General features: G+C 36.0%; 1 long non-coding RNA gene across 1 annotated transcript; it reads right to left on the minus strand.

Moving 5' to 3' along the window:
* Positions 1 to 2687: 2687 nt before the first annotated feature.
* LOC310898531 lies at positions 2688 to 6322 on the minus strand. The gene is made up of 3 exons (XR_014583391.1): positions 6288 to 6322; positions 5055 to 5127; positions 2688 to 4171 (listed from the first exon to the last, which is right to left on the minus strand). It is a non-coding gene; the product is annotated as an uncharacterized lncRNA (long non-coding RNA).
* Positions 6323 to 6814: the final 492 nt, after the last annotated feature.

The raw sequence follows: 6814 nt of genomic DNA on the forward strand, positions 1-6814 counted from the left end.
GACTGCTTTTGGTTTTGCTTTTTTGTTGAGGTAGCACTTAAAGCTATCTCATTGACAGAGTCTGGGTCTTCAGAATCTCTTGTTGCTGTGGAATGGAATGTCTGTCTTTTATGTCTTTATTGTCTTATATTGAAGTTAATGGTAATGCCAAATATGATAGCTTAGAGAATACACCACTATTTAATATCAGTCTATATGATTAGTCATTTGTTCAAGCCTATGTTTTACCATGCAAGCTCTACTGTAATGATGGCAGTTATTTTTGTTAGAATATAGTAGCAATTCAAGATGTTCTGTAGTGGTTTGTGATAGAAGCTCTCCATGTGCTGGGGAAATCTATGAAGTTTGTGCTGAGTGGTAAATGGTATTTGATGCTCCTTTTATTATATTTAGGGTAAAAATCTGGCCAACACATGAAATGCAGCTTGCTCGTACATACTTTAGCTAAAGAAAAAAAAAATGCTTAAATGACACTGCAGATGACTTATATCCATACTTTTGTTCACCTCAATGACCTTTACACTAAGTCACACTCATGTAAGACACATTTTTTGGTATCTCAGTTTCAACTGTTGTTATTTTAAAGTTTTTTCTTGGTCCCATATCATTCCCCCACTGCACTCACTTTCACAAATTTTAACTTTCTGTAGGCCTTCCAGTCCTCACTTTGTGATGTGACATGTTTAGTGTTTAGTTCTGGGAATGTCATTTCTTTGTTGAAGTGTCTCGTGGTGCTAGCTGATTTAGTCCTTGAAAAGTGTCACTTTTTGTTTTTTTCTCTGTTAAAGTTTTTTCTGTTTATCCTTGACAGCTTTTCCAGATAGTGTAAACTGGCTAGCTGGGACTTTTTTGAGCTGATAAAGTGATTTACTATTACTTCTTTCAGCAACCACTTCAACATCTTTGGCAGTATTATCCACATACTTCCTCTTGCCTTTTTACCTCTATTTTTTACTGCCCTGTCCTTTGTTTTATAAAGTTTTTTTTTCCTGCTTTTTATCCAGGAAAAAAGCCATCTCGAAAAGTGTTTTTGAAGTGCTGATGCTTGCTTTGGCATGTTTCCTTTCTTTAACACAGTTCCACACAGACTGTCTTAGCAGGTCTGTAGGTTTAATTGTCTGGTAGCCAGCTACCCTTATATCGTGCATATGATATTGCCATGCAAAAAATACAATGACATGTTCATGATGTCTTCTCATGATGGACTCAGGTCATATCTCTGAAATCTGCTCTATAGTTCAATTTGAAATTGCTGCTCTAATGCTTTTTATTTCAACTTTTTAATAGTACTTTTTCTCAATAATTGCCAGGAGGGGCATTTTTATAAAATAGATATTAATTCTCTCCACCTAGGTTATGGACACAGTTTTCATATCAGTTTCTCTGAATGTCTGAAGCAGTAGAGCTACTTACTGTTGCGCTACATGAGGTTGGTTCCTTCAGATTTCCCATGGGGTTTTCTAATATACTTTGCAAGAATCCTTTAGTGGAATGCCTTTTCACTAGTTATGAAAGCTAAAAGCAAGTGCAATTTAACCAGGCTTTCCACACACTGAGAATGGCAAAGTTTGTCTGTAAGCACTCTTAACTCCATTGTTCATATCCCAACCCTTTATTAAAAGATTAGATTATAAAATGCACAGGATTTTGCAATTATAAATAATTCATTAACTTTCTTGATCAAAGTTATTTCATTGAGAGAGAATAGCCACACTTTTTTGTTGTGTTCCCATAAAAAGCTGTGCAAGATAATCTTTTATAAAATGCTAGCAGTACTTTTGTGCTCATGGTTGTGGCTCTTATTTGTTTAATTGAAATTAACAGCAATGCAGTTTCAGATTTTGATCTACCAGCCAAGGGAGAAAAAAGCCATTTTATTAAGTTTTAGGCAAATCATGTGTCTAGTACAAAATACAAAAAGGCATTGAAGAAGAATTGGGAATCTGGCACTTGCCCTTGCAGTAGCAAATGTTCTGTTGGACCCGGGGCTTGCAGTGGAATGACCCACGGTTCTCTTTAGTGCCAAAACCTGGCAAGCGGCTATAGCCCACCAGTTTGAGTTAGTGTGTTTTGATTTACAGCTTATTGTAGAAATAGTTTTAGAAATAGAAGAGTGAGAATTCAAAGATGTGGAGAGACTTTAACATGGAACACTTCGTTTTCATGTTTTCTGAAAAGGCTGTGTGAATTGGCTAATAGCTACATGCTGGCTTGCAAAGAAGATTAAAACCCACTTTTGTATTGAGCTGTACTGAGGTAGATTCTGCTTGTCAGTCATTCTGTAGTATATCCTCTGAGTAAAACATCGTTAGACAGAATTGTTTTATGTATGACACTTTCAGTGTATAATACTAAAGATTAGAAATGAGCAACTTATATATCCTCATCATAAAAATAACTAACCTACCTGACAGGTCTTCTGAAATATAAAAGTGAACATTTAAAAGGGGCTCATTAAGTCGTGCTATGTATTGACAGATATGCTTTTACGCCAAGGAGTGACAGCTCATGTCTTTTGCTATTCATATAGCTGTATCTAAGCTCTTCATGTTTTGGAAATATAATATCAGTGCAATATTAAAGTTTTGGTGTCTTTGTGGACTCAAGAAGAAGAGATGAGATTTATGAAAGGTAAACATGTCTGTCTTCAGCATAAAATTATAAAAAGAAAATTATACAAAGGTCATACCAATTTAAAACTCTCAGAAAAGTAAAAGGACAAATAATCAACTAATTTATTTGTAGTTACCTAACTGGTAATTCAGTGACTTTCTCAAGAAAGAACAAATATAGAATTTTCAAGATAAACGATATTAAAGCAACCTAATTTTCTCTCTGGCAGGATTCCTTGAATAGATTAGAAGCAGTAAGTGTCACGTGCACCTTAATAGAGCTTTTGACGCTGTCTCAGATTACATTCTCTTAAGCAAATGAGTACAAGATGATGTAGATTAAATTACTGCCACATGAATACATAATCTTCTGGGAAGTCATACTCAACATAAGTATCAAAGGTTCCCAAGAAAATGGAAAAATATGCCAAGTGGTGTTCACAGGAGGTTTCTCCTGTGTCCATTATTGTTCATAGTTTTATTAATAACATGAATGATGGAATAGAGTATTTCATTACAGTTCCTATGGAGAAATGAATCTCAGATTTAATAATTCATATTAGAATTAGCTGATAACACTAGCATTGCAAAGTATCTTGGACAAAGTTTTGAAGTATTTAAAATACAATTCAGCAACAATACATAAACCCCACTGTATTTAGGTAGGAATTATCTGAGGCCATGCTTTTATGAGATGAAATATTTAGTGGCAATCTCTATCTAAGATACATAATCATGGAGCAGGTCTCAGAGAAAGCCTGACTGAAGTATTTAAGAACAGATTTGAAAAACACAGATTAACGATGGTTTATATATATATGATTCTGCCTACCAGTTATGGGGTGGATCAAATAACCTCCCAAGTTCCCAATGTACCATGGATTTCATTACCAAATGAAACTGGCATAATGGGCAGGAGTCAAAGCCATAAGGGTCTGAATCTGATCTAATGTCCTTTAGCTTTCTTGAGTGGATGTCTGGTTTACATGAGTATAACTGAGCTACCAGTTAAGCTCTATGTGTAGGACTTTCAGGAAATCTCTGCATCTATCTAATTTGCTCTGAACACAAGTAGTAAAATGCTCACTGAAGTTACTGTGTCTTGTGATTAACACTTTTGCAAATCTCACTCTGTATTTATCAGATTAATTTCTACCTAATTGATAGTTCCACATTGCTGAATATATCAACACCCCATAGTTTCCACATCCATGACTGGGTGTTGGTACCAGCAGTAGGAGGGAAGACTTGCATTTTTCTTCATGATACTGCTAGCTACTCTTTTTGTTCTGAAGGGTATTGACAAAAAATAAAAAATAAAAAAAAATCTCTCCATCATTTTCTTTGTTTAATGGCACATCCAGGTCATTTTCTTTTGCCTGTAATTTTTTTCTTTTATCCACTGCTTTTCCTTATGGTTTCTTCTTCCTCTTGTACTTTGTTCTGCTAGTTTTCTTCCTTTAGCTGAGCTGCTTCCACTTCCTTCTCACTTCAATCTGCATGTTTCTTGATGTGTGTTAAAGACTGTCTGATGGCAATACACTCAAAACGTTCCTGGACTTAGAGTGAACAGAAAATAATTACAAAGTTTAGGTTCTCAGATTGTCATAGAGCCAGCACTCTTGTACAAATGTTCAGTTACTGCATTAGCTGCTCGTACAAACAGCAAAGCAGAGGAGGAGAGGCTGTGACAGGACTACAGCGCATCCAGAATTTAAAGGTGACTCTAGCATCTTTCTTAAATTGGTTGATTTGCCATGAATGTGACTTCCATAACCATATGCAGAGAGCAATTTGCTGGACTTTGTTCTTTAAGTGGGAAAGATTCATGGTGTATTACCAATCACATTTCACTCTTGCAGTCCACTCCTGAAGTTGGACATGTGATTCACATTGCCGTGTGTCTTGAAATAGCCATACTGGATGCATATGCATATGCATTCAAGTGAAAAACTTGAATGCAGCCTTTCTTATTAAGAATTTATAAGACAAACACTTTCTATATTTGGAATCTAACCTCCCCTTTTTCCTTCTTGAAGAGGTTAGACTTTAGAGCATGTGCACAGTGAATATTCTAATATTTACAGGAGTACTTACAGATGCTCGCATTAAAATAAAAGCAACATTAATTCAGTACATATTAAGAGTTAGATTACGTCAAAAGTCATATCCTGTGATGGGGAAGGGGAAGAATTGCACAGAGGTACATAAGAATCCTCTATTCCCCCTCTAACACTAGACAAGTGGTAACTTGATGGGCAGCAGCTGCAGATTAATACCACCTTTTCACAGGTTCCTTAGCACTCGGTATCATATTAAGTGGTGCACAACACCTGCTCACATTCCCTTTCTATTGTGTCCCACTTGCTTCCATGGAGAATACAGGGATATATGCTGATATTGCTGTGTACAGAGAGCCCATGGAAGATCTTCCTGACTTACATCTTACTGAAACACTCAGTCCAATGGGACCTAGGTTGCTGTCCACAAATAGAAGAGGAAGTTCAGTAAGAAGCTGAAAAAATGGAAGTAAAAATAAATCAGGAATATTTTTAATACAAGGATAAATTTTTTTTGCAGTAGCTGATATTTGCTTTTAGGGGAAATGTTATTTTTAAAGTGAAATAGAGTAGAGAGTTTGTTGTTTGAAAAGATGAGAGAGTTTTATTATGAAAGAGCTATTGAGTGAGAAATTGGGATGAAATATGACATATGAAGAAATTTTTATTAAAACATAATTTTTAACATATACCAGTTAGCACTAATGAGAGGCAAAAGCTCCTATTGGCCTCTCCCAATGAACTGGTGTACAAATGAGCCTGAGGAGAGGTTCTATCTCTTTCTCTGGGAAGAGTACTACACTTCTTACTCTTACAATAATATTGCTATCTTTTTCTGGGAGAAACTTGAGGGGGGAAAAAATGATTCTGACTCAAGCTTCAGAAGAACTTAAAGTTAAATGTAAGTTTATGTCTCATGGTAGTTTTAAAGCAAATGTTCTGCTTTACATTTTAAAATAGTTGATTGCTGGTTATATTGTAGAGTCTAGCTGTGAACTTTGGCTTTGTTTTGGCCTAGAGTCATGGCATCTAGCTTGCTTCAGTATGGAATATGTAAAACATTCAGCTATATAAATCTCTAGTCTCCAAGGAACCATCTTTCCATATCTGATATTAATGAGGTACACCTGCTCAATGTTTAACTATTACACAGATTTCTGTATTGTTACATTTATCAGAGCTATCTGAATCTAGCAATATACCATAACTAAGACAATAAAAAAGGAACAGCTTGTTCATTAGGAATGCATGAGTTTCAGTGTTTTGGCTTTCATTCTTTACAACATCTGTTGTACAACACTAGGTTTGATCAATGTCTAAATATCTGCATATGCATTTATGAAAACAATAATGCAAATTAAGTTTCCTTTCCAGCATTGTCACTGGGAAAGTGTAAGATGCATAATTTCACATGTAGTGTGAACACTGGTAAAAAGAGAAGCTGTGTCAACTTTCTGCAGTTTGCTTAGATTACAAGTAATTTATTATCTTTCTTTATTTAATCAAGTAGAACATAAAGCTGTTTGGCTGATTTTGTGTCCATGTGAGAAAGAAATTAAAGAGGTCAAAGATTAAATTTAAAAACATGGAATGAAAAAAGGAATGCAAGACTTACAGAGCCAGCTGGTATCTATAACTTCACCTGCTTTCTGTTAGGGTGAATTTCTATCCTAATGCCTGGCTTTATACTTCTTGGGCAGAGAGATTCTTACATGAAGTAGAGTGATTCTAGTCTAGACCTTGTGAAATTGAAGACTAGTTAAATGTTCAAAATTTGGGAAACTGAGTACTGGATCGGGGCTTCTCAATAGTGCAGGCAAAGGTCAGTTTTGTGGTGATGTGGTTCTGACAAGAGTGGTGAAAAGCAGTTGGATGAAACTGAGTTGGATGAGATCGATGAAGTTGGAGCAGATAAAGAGGGTGTGAAAGGGAAGAGTGCCAAAGAGAAGGGGTGAGCGTGTGTGAGTATGTATGTGTCCAAGGTGAATCTCGACTGGTAAAGAAGTCGGAGTGGGCAAAGATGCTGCCACAGAGGGCTGTGGGGGCTGTGTTTGCATGGATAAATAAATCATTGTAAGTGGTTTTGATCAAGCCAGAAGAAGAAAAGCTTTAAGGTGTTGAGGAGCCCAGAATGATGAATGG

This window comes from Anser anser (assembly GCF_964211835.1).
Source record: "Anser anser genome assembly, chromosome: 4".
Classification (NCBI taxonomy): domain Eukaryota; kingdom Metazoa; phylum Chordata; class Aves; order Anseriformes; family Anatidae; genus Anser; species Anser anser.